The sequence below is a fragment of the Hylobates moloch genome, unplaced genomic scaffold (genome assembly GCF_009828535.3).
Source record: "Hylobates moloch isolate HMO894 unplaced genomic scaffold, HMol_V3 SCAFFOLD_8, whole genome shotgun sequence".
In the NCBI taxonomy this organism is placed as follows: domain Eukaryota; kingdom Metazoa; phylum Chordata; class Mammalia; order Primates; family Hylobatidae; genus Hylobates; species Hylobates moloch.
In genome coordinates this window covers 50,821,976-50,836,022 of record NW_026652283.1, presented here as the reverse complement: position 1 = coordinate 50,836,022, position 14,047 = coordinate 50,821,976, and the positions used below count along the sequence as shown (strand labels likewise).

General features: G+C 46.7%; 1 long non-coding RNA gene across 1 annotated transcript in view; it reads left to right on the top strand.

The window, feature by feature from the left end:
• LOC131384043 (uncharacterized) overlaps window positions 1–14,047 on the top strand; it is an 88,020-nt gene that overhangs the window by 31,396 nt on the left and 42,577 nt on the right. The gene's annotated exons all lie outside the window — the stretch shown is intronic.

Sequence of the window (14,047 nt, the reverse complement as noted above, 5' to 3'; positions counted from 1 at the left end):
AGTGTAGTCTAGACATGTGCCCAGGAGAAGAGGACATGGGTTTGGTAAAGAGCTAGCCAGTCTCTGTCATGCATTATCATCCCATTTTATTTTTACAACAATTGAAAGAAAGGTGGGAGGGAGCGTGGGAGGGAGGTGGGGAGAGGAAGAGAAAGAGAGAGAGGCAACTCTTTCTGTCTTAGCCAGCACTTTGCACTGAGTTCCGTTTCAACATTCCAGTATATACCTGGTTCTTTAACCCTGCTGATCCCAGTTGATACCCCTTTTATCCCCTTTCCGCAATTTAAGTTCTCTTTTTCTAATTATTCTCTGTAGGTTGCCAGATATTTGTATAAGAGTCAAAGTGTCTATAAATGGTTTTCTATAGTATATCTTATAGTAGATGGTGAAGATGATCTAAAATAGGCAACACTTATTGAGTGCTGATGAGATGCCCCAAAATTCCCAAGCATTTTACATGTATTAACTTGTTTAATCTTCACAACCACTTATGAGATAGGTTCTATAAGATCCCATTTTACAGATGAGAAAACAGACAAAGAGAGGTTACATAACTTCCCCAAGGTTACCCAATGGTGGAGCCAGAATTGGAATCCAGCCAGTCTAAGTCTAGAATCTGTGCTGTGGATACTGTTGTTACTGTGGGCCAGGCTTGGAGCAAAATGATCCCTACGAATTAACTACAAATCCATGAGGAGGAGATTATTGTTGTCATTGACCTCACTTTATGTATGATGGGATCAAAGCTCAGAGGAGTTAATCAACTTGTCCAAGGTCACACGACTAGAAAGTAACAGATTTGAATGATAACAAAGTCAAAACTCTTCATCACTGAACTGTAAGAACAATAAGGAGGTGGAGCCATAATCATATTTTCATTTTCCACGGGGAAGTAGAAAGACTTTTTTTAAAGGATGAGAGGGCAGATGGTTAGTGTGCCATTTCAGGTGGTTTGTGTATATTTCAGAGAGAAGGGCAAGCCCTGAGGGAGTGGAAGGGCCCTCCAGTTTGCTGAATGTGACAAGGAGCCCTGAGTCCATCTGAGTCCTATTCACATTCTCATACCTGCCTAGTCTGCCTAGTCTTGCAGAAACTTGTACATATTAGCATTCAACAAATCTATGTTTAAATCCCAGGTTTGCCCTTTATTCCCTGTGTGGTCTTTAACAAGACTGAACCTCTCTGAGTCTCATTTTCTTCCTTCTTTCTTTCCTTCCTTCTTTTCCTCCTCCTCCTTCCTCCTCCTCCTCCCCCTCCTTTCTCCCTTCTTCTTCTTCTTCCTTCCTCCTCCTCCCTCCCTCCCTTCCTCCTTCCTCCTCTCTCCTCCCTTTCTTCCTCCTCCCCTTTCCTCCCCCCTTCTCCCCTCCTCCTCCCTTTTTCCTCCCTCCTCCTACTTCCTCTTCCTACCCCTCCTCCCTCCCTCCCTCCCTTTCCCTCCCCTCCTTTTCTCCATTCTCTATCTCCTCCTTCCCTACCCTCCTCCTCCTCCCCTCCCTCCTTCTCTTTCCTCCCCTCCTCTCCTCTCCTTTCCTTTCTGGTATAGTCTTGCTTTGTTGCCCAGGCTGGAGGGCAGTGGCACAATCTCAGCTCACTGCAACCTCTGCCTCCCGGATTCATTTTGGTCATCAGACCCACCCCCCCAAGTAACTGGGATTACAGGCATGTGCCACCTCGTCCACGTATTTTTTTTTTTGTATTTTTAGTAGAGATGGGGTCTCACCATGTTGAACAGGCTGGTCTGGAACTCCTGGCCTCAAGTGATCCACCCGCCTCAGCCTCCCAAAGTGCTGGGATTACAGGTGTGAGCCACTGGGCCCGGCCTTATTTTCATATTTCTGAAATGGTAATAATAGTGTCTGTCTGCATTGGAGGGGTTTGGGGTGTGTGTGTGTCTGTCTGTGTGTGTGTGTGTATGTGTGCATGTATGTGTTTATAGTGTCCTTTGCAGAGTCTGGCACACACTAGGTGCTTAATGAATAGTTGCTTTTGTCATTGTGCCAGCTGAGAAGCTAGGTAGCTGGCCTGTTACCTCAAAGCAGAAGATGGACAGCAAGCAGAGGTGCCATCCTCAGGTGAGGTGCACAACAGTCCCCCTCTCAAGATGAGGAAACTGAGGCTGAGGTGCAGGGAATTGACTTTGTCCCCTTTGACACAGCCAGTGAGTGGCAGCAGCAGGACCCCTGGCCCAGAACCCATTCCTTGGCTCAGCCTCAAACCACGGCCTTCTGAGTCCATGCTTTGCAGCTGTTCTCTGATGGGTCGAATGACAAACGCTGACCCACAGAGCCGCTCGTTGAAAGATAAATGGCGACTGAACCTTGTGCAGTGAGTTGGAGCTACTTCTTCCTGTCTTTTTCAAGGTCTGGGGGTTATAACGGGTGACTCAGATAGATAGTCATGGCGTGGGAGCATACCACGGGGACCCAGCTGATAACCCGCCCCTGTTTGTTGTTCCCAGGTCTGGCTAAATGCATGAGGATTAAATTCCTTATCTATCAGGATCCCATTGGCTCTCAGATGCTTTGTGGTTCCCTCCATCCAGAAGATGAACTACTCTTTTTGACCGAGACTGGCCTAATGTGACTGATTTTTTTTCTGAGAAGATGCTGCCCACTTATGCCCCCTGTCTTTCATCTGTCTCACTGGCCACTCCACGTTCTCCCTGCAGCAGCCTCTGCTTGGCCCTCCTTCCTCCCATCTGGCCCCCTCCAACCCACTCTCCACATTGAAGCCAGATTTAGTTTTCTTGCCAAATCCAGCCATGTCACTTGCCTATCTAAAATACACTTTTGGCTTTTCTCTGCCAATTGAATAAAACTCCAAATTTCTTTTTTTTTAAGTTATACTTTAAGTTCTAGGGTACATGTGCACAACATGCAGGTCTGTTACATATGTATACATGTGCCATGTTGGTGTGCTGCAACTGCCAACTTGTCATTTACATTAGATGTATTTCTCAGTGCTATCCCTCCTCCATCCCCCCACCCCACAACAGGCCCTGGTGTGTGATGTTCCCCACCCTGTGTCCAAGTGTTCTCATTGTTCAATTCCCACCTACGAGTGAGAACATGTGGTGTTTGTTTTTCTGTCCTTACTATAGTTTGCTCAGAATGGTGGTTTCCAGCTTCATCTATGTCCCTACAAAGGACATGAACTCATCCTTTTTTATGGCTGCATAGTATTCCATGGTGTATATGTGTCACATTTTCTTAATCCAGTCTATCATTGATGGACATTTGGGTTGGTTCCAAGTCTTTGCTATTGTGAATAGTGCCTCAATAAACATATGTGTGCATGTGTCTTTATAGCAGCATGATTTATAATCCTTTGGGTATATGCCCAGTAATGGGATGACTCGGTCAAATGTATTTCTAGTTCTAGATCCTTGAGGAATCACCACACTGTCTTCCACAATGGTTGGACATCTTGGGGGAAGGTTTCTCTTTCTTTCCAGGGAGCAATGCCTCCAAAGCCACTGAGACTGCTCACGAGCTGGAATTCAAGACCTGGGAAAAGCCTAGGGTGTGTGTCTGGTAGAGAAAGATGGGGGCAGGGCCCATTCCCTGTGAGAGTCTTCCCTGGATAAAATTGGAAATTTAACAACAGATGAATGATGGTTGAAGACACAATGGTTGAAGACAGTGTGGCGATTCCTCAAGGATCTAGAACTAGAAATACCATTTGACCCAGTCCTCCCATTACTGGGCATATACCCAAAGGATTATATCATGCTGCTATAAAGACACATGCACACGTATGTTTATTTTGGCACTTGTGGAAAACTCCAAACTTCTTGACAGGGCATATGAGTCTCACTCTTCACAGTCTGACCCCTGCCTGCTCCTCCTCCACTGTCTCCTACATTCCTTACTGGCCTTGTTCTCTCAACATGCCCCATACCTGCCCAGTTCCAGGCCTTTGTCCTTGCTGTTCTCACTGCCTGCAGTGACTGTTCCTCTTAATCTGGCTGGCTAGAACTCCAAGGCCTCCAAAATACCTCCTCCTTCTTCAGTAGCCCCAGATTCATCCAAGCCTGGGTACTCCTCCTTCACTGGACTCTCATAGCATTTTGCATGCGGTTCTTTTATAGCATTTGTCTCATTGTGGGATGACTGCTTGCTTGTCTCTCAGCCTCGGCTCCCCAGCAACCCACTGGGCAGTAAATTCCTGGAGGACAAGAGCTTGAGTCTCCTTTGTTGCTGTATTCAGGTCTAATAGCTGGGCTGTACAAATAGAGTCCTGCTGGTTGTCAAAATACTGAAATATTTTTATGTTGGCTGGCAAATAGCTGTCTTGTCATCTCCCCTAGGATCCTCAGCCCTCCCGTGGTCAAGCAAGTGCAGGGTTAATGGTGAGCATAGCAGGGGTCTCCAGATTGGTCAGTGCCTTGGGTCGAGCCTGTTGTTAAATTTCCAGTTTTACCCAGGGAAGATTCTCACAGGGAATGGGCCCTGCCCCCATCCTTCTCTACCAAACACACACCCTAGGTTTTTCCCAGGTCTTGAAGTCCAGCTTGTGAGGAGTCTCAGTGGCTTTGGAGGCGTTACTCTCTGGAAAGAAACAAAACTTCCCCCAAGATGTCCAGGTCTGAGGGTGTGACCCCTCCTGTGGCACCCAGCTCTGAGGCAGGCATTAAAGGCTTTAGATTTCAGGCCACAGGCTCTGGGCTGGGGAGGACTTGGCAGCTCGGCTCAGTTGTAGAGCATATGTTGCGGGCCTGGCACCAAGAAAGGCACTGGGGCTCCAAGAGCTGCACTGGGGTGGACCATGCCAGTTTGGAGCTCACAGCCTGGGTGTGGGGACAGACACGTAAGCAGATAATGACAACACAGGGTGATACAGAGGTGGGGGGCTGCAGGGGACCTCAGGAGGGCCAGGATCAGGGAGGGCTACTTGGATAATGGAGAGCGTGGGCTGGAGCTGAGTCCTGAAGAATGACACAGAGGAGCCCCACCTGGCCCCATGGTCACTCCCTTCAAGCCACTACCCTCTTGGAAGGCAATGCCCAGTCATTGCTCTGTCTCATTTCTGGGCTTCGCCTGCCAAACCACAAACCACAGTGTGAATAATCACATCAATAATAACCATACCTAAATAATGCTTACTATATTTTACATGTTTGATTTGTAGTAAATCATTTAGTTTTCATGATGACCCTATAAGGTAGGTGCAATGAATACTCCTCTTTTTTAGATAGGGAAACTGAGGCACAGAATATTTTTGTAATTTATCCAAGGCCTCAGCAGTAGAATGTGGCAGAGCCAGGATTCAAATCCAGACAGCCTAGCTCTAGGATCTCTATGGGCATAACCACCACAGCATACTGCCTCACACTAGCTCCCAGGATCACTGTTGGGGCCCTGGCCTCCCATGATTAGCAGCAGGAGAGGATACCTTAGATATCTGGAAGGTCTTTTCCCCAGAGCGTATCATGTGGTTGGTAGTTCCCATGGTCTCAGGCACCAGACACCTCTGACATGAGCTCTTGAGGGTCCAGGTGCTTTGTGTGTCTGTCAGGTCTGTGACTCACACTGAGAGCCCCAGCCACGGGCAATTACAACCCCCACCTTGAAGCCAGTGGTAAGTTCACCACCCACAGGAGATTCCAGGAGCCCAGCCCTGATGGAGGGTCCCTGAAGCTGCATTGCAGCCCAAACTTGTCTCATTCTTTCCTGTGTCCATGTCCTCACAATGCCCCTCCTCTCCTCTCAGAGAAGGATGCATGCAGGAGGTGACATTTAAGTTGGATCATGAAAGGTGAGGAGGAGTGTTACACACAGAGGAGAGGGGCACAAACATTTCAAGTGGAGGGAGTGAGCCAAGCACAGATGTGGGTGCACGATGTGTTTGGGGAAGGGGGAATGCCAAGGCTGGGATGATGAGGCTGGGAAGGTGGGTTGGGGCTATGGCCTTGGCCTTAATCAGTAGGCAATGGGGAGCCACTAAAGAGCCTGGAGCAGGGGAGTTAAATGGACATGCTGGTGTTTTAGAAACACCATAGGGGATGGTTTCACAGGGAGGGACTGGTGGCAGTCCTGGAGGAAGGCTGGAGCTATAGTCCCCTTTCGATAATGGCCTGAATTGAGGTGGTGACAGAGAAGGAGAAGACCAGAGATGCTTTTTAGAACCTGGGACTGTTGATAGTGGGATGAAGGAGGGGAGGAATTGAAGTTTGACCCCCAGGTTCCTGGCTTGGGTGACTGGGACTTGGTTCCCCAGGAGGAGGGGTGCATGTGGGTAGAAGGTGGTGAGAAGGCTTTGGACTCTGACTTAGGTGGAGCCCTGGTGGAGAAGTCTCCTGGATGCTTACGTAAGCAGGTCAACACAAGAGCAAGATCTGGTCTACAGACAAAGATCTTAGAGTCCTCAGAGGAGGCTGGAACCTGAATCCCTGGAAGGTGTGAAATCCTCCAAAGAGAGTGTGTTGGTGACACCAGAAAGGAGAAGCAGTGTCTGGATCCTGAGAAATGCCAGCAGTTCAGGGGAGGGCTGCAGAGATTAAACCGTAAGAAATAATTTATTCACTCAACAAACTGAGTGCCTCCTATGTGCCAGGCTCTTGTCTGTGAATACTGTGAATGCATCAGGGAACAAGGCAGAAAAAACCCTGCCCCACGGCAGTACACTTGAGTGGGAAGAGGCAAACAAAAGTAGGACATGTTATAGTGGTAAGTGCTATGGAAGCTGATTAAGCAAAGGAGGTTGGAGGGTCAGATGGGGCAGCAATGACAAACGGAGGAGGTGCCACTGAAAAGGTGACTTTGAATAAAGATTTGAAGGAGGTGAGCAAGGTGGATTTTGGGGGAAGACTTCTAGAAAGAGGAAACAGCAAACACAAAGACTCAGGCAGGAGTGTGTCTGATATGTGGGAAAAATAGCCAGGAAGCCTTGCGGCTATCATAAAAAATGTAAGTATTATTATTGCATAATTATTATGTAGTTTTGGTATCTACCCCTGCTGTGTACTGTAATGAGTTTTGTAGGGGTAAGCTTGAGTAAGCCCCTTGACTTTCTATGCCTTAGTTACCTCATCAATACAATGGGGATAATAATAGTATCTACTTATAAGTAGAATTAAATGAGTCAATGTGTGTAAAGTACCTAGCACAGTGCCTGGCACAGAGTGTTTACTGTTATTATTATTATTAATTATTATTATTATTTTTTTGAGATGGAGTCTCACTCTGTTGCCCAGGCTGGAGTGCAGTGGCGCCATCTCGGCTCACTGCAAGCTCCGCCTCCCAGGTTCACGCCATTCTCCTGCCTCAGCCTCACGAGTAGCTGGGACTACAGGCGTCTGCCACCACACCTGGCTAATTTTTTGTATTTGTAGTAGTGGTGGGTTTCACCCTGTTAGCCAGGATGGTCTTGATCTCCTGACCTTGTGATCCACCTGCCTTGGCCTCCCAAAGTGCTGGGATTACAGGCGTGAGCCACCGCACCTGGCCATTATTAATTATTACTATTATTACCCTTATTATTTTTATCACCATCATCTCCCTCTTTCTAGACTTTGAACCCTTTAGGGACAGTGGCTGTGTGTGGTTCTTCCTTGCAGCCCAGGGCCCGCCCATGGCAAGGCTCACAGTATGGGCTCGATAAGGGGACGGGTTCGGGTAGAACAAATGAAAGAATAAATGGCAGGACATGGAAGGCAGCCAGGTCCCTTCTTGCCCCACTCCCGCAGCTCCCCAGACCCCCAGGGCTGGACAGAGCCTGGGCTGGCTGGGGCTCAAAGCGGCCCATCCTCAAGTCAGTGTGTGTGAAGCCTCCAGGCCTGACAATATATTTGTTATTAAGGTAATAAATAAACAAGTTGCTTGTCAGCATGGGGACTGGCACGAGTGCCTTAGAAGATAAATACTGCCTCTGAAATAAACAAATATTTACCATCCTCCAGACAAAGTTGTCAGCCCTGCTAAAGGCCTCCAGGGCTTAGAATAAAGTGAACATTAAGGTATTTTTGTTTTACCCTAATGGAAATATATTCGTGTACTTCTTCAGAGCAAAGAATGTGAAATTGCCTGTCCTTGAGCACTCACTATGTGCCTGGGGCTTCCCACAAGCTCACCACAACCCTTTAGGGCAGGGATTGTGATCATGATTTTACAGATGAGGAGACTGAAACGTGAATGAGTTAAGTGACTTGCTAAAGGCCACACTGCTGGAGATGGTAGAGCTAGGATGAATCTGACTCCCAGCCCCGGCTCTGGGTTGGAGCTTCCTGTAGCCAATGTGTTGGGATCCTTAGCTCAGTGGGTAGAGTGGAAGAACCCTCAGGATGCTGGGGCTGCTTTTGCTTCATGGAATAGACAAATGGAGCCCATGAGGGTCTGTGCACCAGAGTGAGGTGGTCCTAGGAGGTTGGAGGAAGTTGTTTGAATTATAAGACTGGGAGTGTCAGAGATGGCAGAGACCTTTGAGGTGGAGCATCTCCTGAGTGTGCAGGTAGAGTGATTGCAGCACCTCCATGTCAGATTGCCAACGTTCGATCTTAGCTCTGTCAATCATTAACTGCGTGACCTTGGGCAAGTTACTCAGCTCTCTGTGTTTCTGTTTGTTTCTCTGTAAAAGGAACATCATAATAGCTTACCTTGAAGGGTTATTAAAAGGATGCAGAAAGTGAGTAGGTACAAAGTACTTAAACTGTGCTTGACACATACCAAACAATAAATATTAGTTATGATTATTATCACTATTGAGTTGTTTGTGTGTCAATCATTCATTCAGCAAAATTTATGTGCCTGAAGCAGATGCCATCAGTACCCATTCACATGCACCTGGCATTGACCAATTCTGAGCACAAGGGGCAGGCTAGAAGTACTGGGGCATTAACGCCACGCCTCCCTCTGGCCCCTGCTGCCCAGAGCAGGTCTCAGCCAATGCGTATAGGAGCTGGTGGATAGAAACCCCACTTCTTCCTTTGGGTGGGATAACTCTGAGACAGGAGTCCTACACTGGCTCCCAGAGTTAGGTTCTAGTTACTCATGGAGGTAACTTGCTTGAAAAATGCATCTTTGTTGGTGCTTTCCCTACTCTGTCTCACCTCTCAATGTCCCTTCAGTGTCAGCTGGGGTCATTTCCCAAATTCACTACCTGCACTTGAGTCCTTGCTTTAGAACCTGCTTCTGGGGAAACCCAAACTGAGGGCAGTTCCTAAAATACATCAGACCCTGTGTTTGGGACAGCTGAGCCAGATGAAGTGGGGATGGGGAGATGGGGAGGGAATTTCTAGCAGAGGGAACGGCATCTGCAAAGACACAGAAGTAAGCAAGCTATGCTTGGCAAAGGGTGAGGAGAGCAATATGGCTGAGGCAGAGGGCTAACTGCCTTAAAATTCAAATTTAAGTTTGGCCATGTTGTGAACAGGCTTAGGGAAGATCCCTCTGATGGCTGTGAAGAAGAGTCTGCTCAATCACCCCAATTTAAATATTCGAGGACTTGTTTGGCAAAGGATGGGGTGTCCATCTACATTTTTTTCCTGGAAGTCCCCAACAATGTTCATTAGCTTGAGGATGGTTTTAACTAGTTGAACTTCATTAGAAAACACCAGTAATTGTTGATGAACCCCATTACAGCACCTAAAAGCTGTGAAGGCAGCTGAACAACTTCTGGAATTGGTACAGACAAGAGGCTCAGCTTAGTCCTAGGAAGCTCAGAAATGAGCTCTGCTCCCCACAGGGGTCAGGGGCAGAGCCTGGCCTCTTCCTCTCCCTAGACAAAGCTTTCCTTTTCTCATGTCCCTCCTCCCAAAGCATCCCTTCTACACACACACACACACACACACACACACACACACACACACACACCTGTTCTTCTCAAGCCTCTGCAGTCATTTTTGGATGCTCATTTTCTTTGTCTTCCACTTCAGCAAAAAGTCCTTGAGCTTGTACTCATGCAGGATTCTGTGCGAGGCCCCAGAGACCCAGAGATGCCTCAGATGTAGGTCTGTACCCCAGAGAATCTCCCACTCTGGACAAGGAGATAGATGTGTACATTGACAAGGGCAATGTGGTCAAGAAGATGTTTCAACAGAAATTCAGAGGGAGAGATTAATTAAATCTACGGAAGAGCTCATGGAAATCATTTTAACACCAGTGAAGTCAAAGTAGGGTTTTGAAGGATGCAGAAGAGTTGGGTACTGCTCTTCCTTGATCAGGCGTGTGCCTTCCTAAGAGGATGAGCATCAGACTCTGCCCAACTTTCAGCTTCTTCCTCTATCTCAGACCCCTCCACAGCCAGGTACATTTACGTCCTCCCCGTCCTCAGCCACACCTTGAGTCTCACTCATCCTGGTGGGAAGCAGGAAGTGCCTGAGAGCCTTGGCCTGGGACCAGCACAACCCCTCCTCACCACTTTGCTTTTGAACTCATGAGCTGGAGCTCCCCTCCCAACCTTGGGGCTTCTTTAGTTTCCCCAGGGAGACTGCTCTTTTACCTCATATGGAGCCTCTGCCTTAGTCCTCCATCCTGGGTGGATACAGTCTGAATTTCCCCTTCTAATTTGTGACTCTTACATGAGCCTCAGTCACAAAGTTCCCTTTGCCATTACTCCCAAGGTTCTTGGAGCCCCACTGTAGAAAGACTGCTGATATCCCAGAATTCCAAGGTGGATGTGCAGATGAGATTTCCAGTGACACCCAGCAGACTTCACGCAGAAGGTGGCATAGTGTAGAGATGGGGCATTCAGGCTTTACCCTTAGAGACGTGTTGCTTTGAATCTGCATCTGCCCCTTCTTTTGCCTTTGGTAAGTAACTAATCTCTCTGAGCATCATTCACCTCTTGTGTAAAATGGAGACATAATAACCTGCCTTACAATAGTAAGACATAACTTACATAAAAGTCTAAGTTTAGTACCTCTCAGTGTGTCAGGAGGAAAAGATGGCCTCATGCCTCCCATCAACACCCAAATAGCTGTCTACCTCTGGCCTGGAATCCTCCCTGCAGAGCTGGGGCATCCTATTTCACCTGCTTTATTCCTTTGCTGTCTCCCCCTCTAGATTATGAGATCCCTGATGGACTCCAAATCCATTATCTGATTTATTTTATATTTAGGATATGAGGTGGGTCCAGAGAGGTGGTGTGAGGGTCTCAGGGTCATACAGACAGGTAGAGTCTGAGTGGGTCCTTGGACCTGGGTCTGGCTGAGTCCCTGCTCAAATATGTTAGAGCCTGGGAGATTCTGAAACGTTCTGATAGACTATTCTGAAGATGCTGAATATTTCAGTCAATCAACATGGTTCCAATCTCAGTTTCTCTCTACTAACATTCAAAATTTGCAAAAATTCAGAATTTGTGAGTGGGCCTGAAATTTACCTTTGCATTTTCCATGAAAAGTCTTAGCAAAGGTAATTATTTCTGAAGAAAAAATGTGTGTGGGGATGTTTAATTTATATTAACTATATTAACATGATGTACCCATAGCAAAGATTGATACTCATTCTAAGCATGGCTTTGATGGGCAATAGAATATGCCACTTGTAGAGATGTGGGACAGAACATACTTACTTGCTTTCATCCTGAAATTCCCTTTTTAATTTGTCAAACGGCTCTGAGCTCCTCCCCTACAGCCACACTAATTCTGACTTTCTTTTTCATGTGCTTTTATAATGGGAGAGCCCCCGGCCCCTGCCAGCCACTGTGCCTTACTAATGTTGAAGATGAGGGCAGAGGGGTGAAAGGAAAGAGTCCTGAAGCCCAGTCCTAGATCCTCCACTGATTCTTTGTGTCCTTGGACAAGTTATTTAACCTTTCTGAGCACTTGAGTGGCATTCAAATCTCTCTTTCTCCCAACTCCTTTTTCATGGCCTCAGATCTCATTTATATTCCACACATCCCTAAGCCTTCCAGCCAAACAGACTTACTTCCCATTCCAGGAACATGCCCCATGCTCTCTTCTGTCTTCACCAGGAATGTTTTCCTTTCTTTGCCATTAAAATCCCATGCATTTTTAAAGACTCAAATGAGAAACTTTTCCATTAAGTTTTTCTCCCAGTAGGCTGTGAGCCTCCTGCTAGAATCACATTCTGCCTGGCACTAGAATTCTTGTAGACATATTTTTTCCATCACTAGACTGTAAGCTCCTTGAAGGTAGAGTCAATATCTTCTATATCCACTCAAATCCACATCGTAGACTCAGGGTGTATGGCTGTAAGTAGAGGAGTTGGAATTCACAGTTGTGGGTTTTGACTGCAAAGCCCCTATATAATGGTTCATTTTATGTGTCACCTTGGCTGGCTGAGGGATACCCAGATGACTGGCAACGCATTACTTCTTGTTGTGTTTGTGAGGGTGTTTCCAGAAGATGTAAGCATTTGAATCAGTAGAGGAGTAAAGAATATCTCCCTTATCAGTGTGGGCAGGCATCATCCAATCCACTGAGGGCCTGGATGAAAAAAAAAAGGTGGAGGAAGGGCAAATTCACTCTCTCTACTTGAACTGGGACATCCTTTTTTTTTCTGCGTTTGAACTTAAGAGCTCCTGGTTCTGAGACCTTCAGACTCTGACTGAATCATACCACTGACATTCCTGGTTCTCTACCTTGCAAACAGCATATTGTGGGGCTTCCTGGCCTTTATAATCGTATGAGCTAATTCTCATAATAAATCCCCTGTTATCTATCTATTATCTATCTATCTATCTATCTATCTATCTATCTATCTATCTATCATCTATCTATCTATCTATCTATCTATCTATCTATCTATCTATCTATCTATCTATCTATCTATCTCATTGATTCTGTTTCTCTGGAAAATCCTGAATAATATACCTTGCTTCTATATCCTTATGGAATGGATGAAAGGACCTCAGTTTGCCTGGCTTCCAAATGCAAATAATGTTCTGTGCTTTGTGTTACCTGTAAGGGCAAATCATAAACTCTAAAGCCCTCTTTTTCCCAGGAGGTTGCAGGATGGCACTGGCTTTCTTGGATGAACAGCCTGGAAATTCAGCAGGAATTCAGTAGCAGATCTATTTTAGGGACTTCACCATGGAGCCCATTACTGGATCTTGGGGATGTTCAGGCTTGAGACTAACTATTCCTTATTTCTGGGCTTTGGGGGTGGGTGGGTCTCAGGCTAAGAGGGATTCTGAGCCGGCTCCCAGTCAGCCTTCTTACCATTTGGCATCCACTCTCCTAATCTCTTTGCGATCCAGTGTCTAGTCAAGAAACATTGATTTAGTCCTACTATGTGTCATGCATTGGGCTATCCCTGGGAATACAAAGATTAAGCAGACACTCTCCTTGTCCTCCAGGAGAAGGTGGACATGTGAACAGAAAATGGCAACCCAGGCAGACATGTGTTATAGTAGAGGGCAGCCCAAGGCTCATGGTGTCCCAGAGCAGGGATCATAGGAGATCTGAGAGATCACATTTCCTGCCTCTAGCTCTTTCTGGGCTGTGAATGACATCAACTCATTGTAAGATCTTAGATTACATTTCTTCTCTGGTCTAGTTTTCTTTCTCTACACAGCAGGGCAGCTGGGCTCAGTGGTGCTCCAGATCTTACCCCACATACTCACCTCTTGTGCTTATGCTGCTGGGCACCATGCAGTCCTCCTTGTACTCTCTGTATTTCTCAAGAGGCAGAGGCCTCATCGGAGCTCCAAGTCACATCAGGCAGAAACCTTGGCAGTGGAGCACAGGAAGGTTGACTCTGGGACTTCCATAGAGGTTCCAGGATTTCTTTTGGTATCTGCCAGTGTTGGACATGGCGAGGCCTGCTCTGGGCACATTGCCTACCTTCCAAGTCATGGGGGAGGCTGCTTCTTGTGATCATTGTACCAGGACCTGGGAGTGCAATGGCAAGCAAAAATAGACATGATTTGTAGCCTCATGGAGTTCCCTCTTGGAACTCTGGGTCCTCATGGAGTCTAGTTAAAGAGAAAGTATTAATAAAACAGGCACATAAATGAATGTATACTTATATCCTGGGGTAAGTGCTGGAGTGTGAAAAACATAGTCCTAGGAGAGCAAGTATAATGAGGATTGAAGAATAGGTTTAGCAGCATGAGGTCATTATTGAGAGTTGTTTTGTCAGGATGA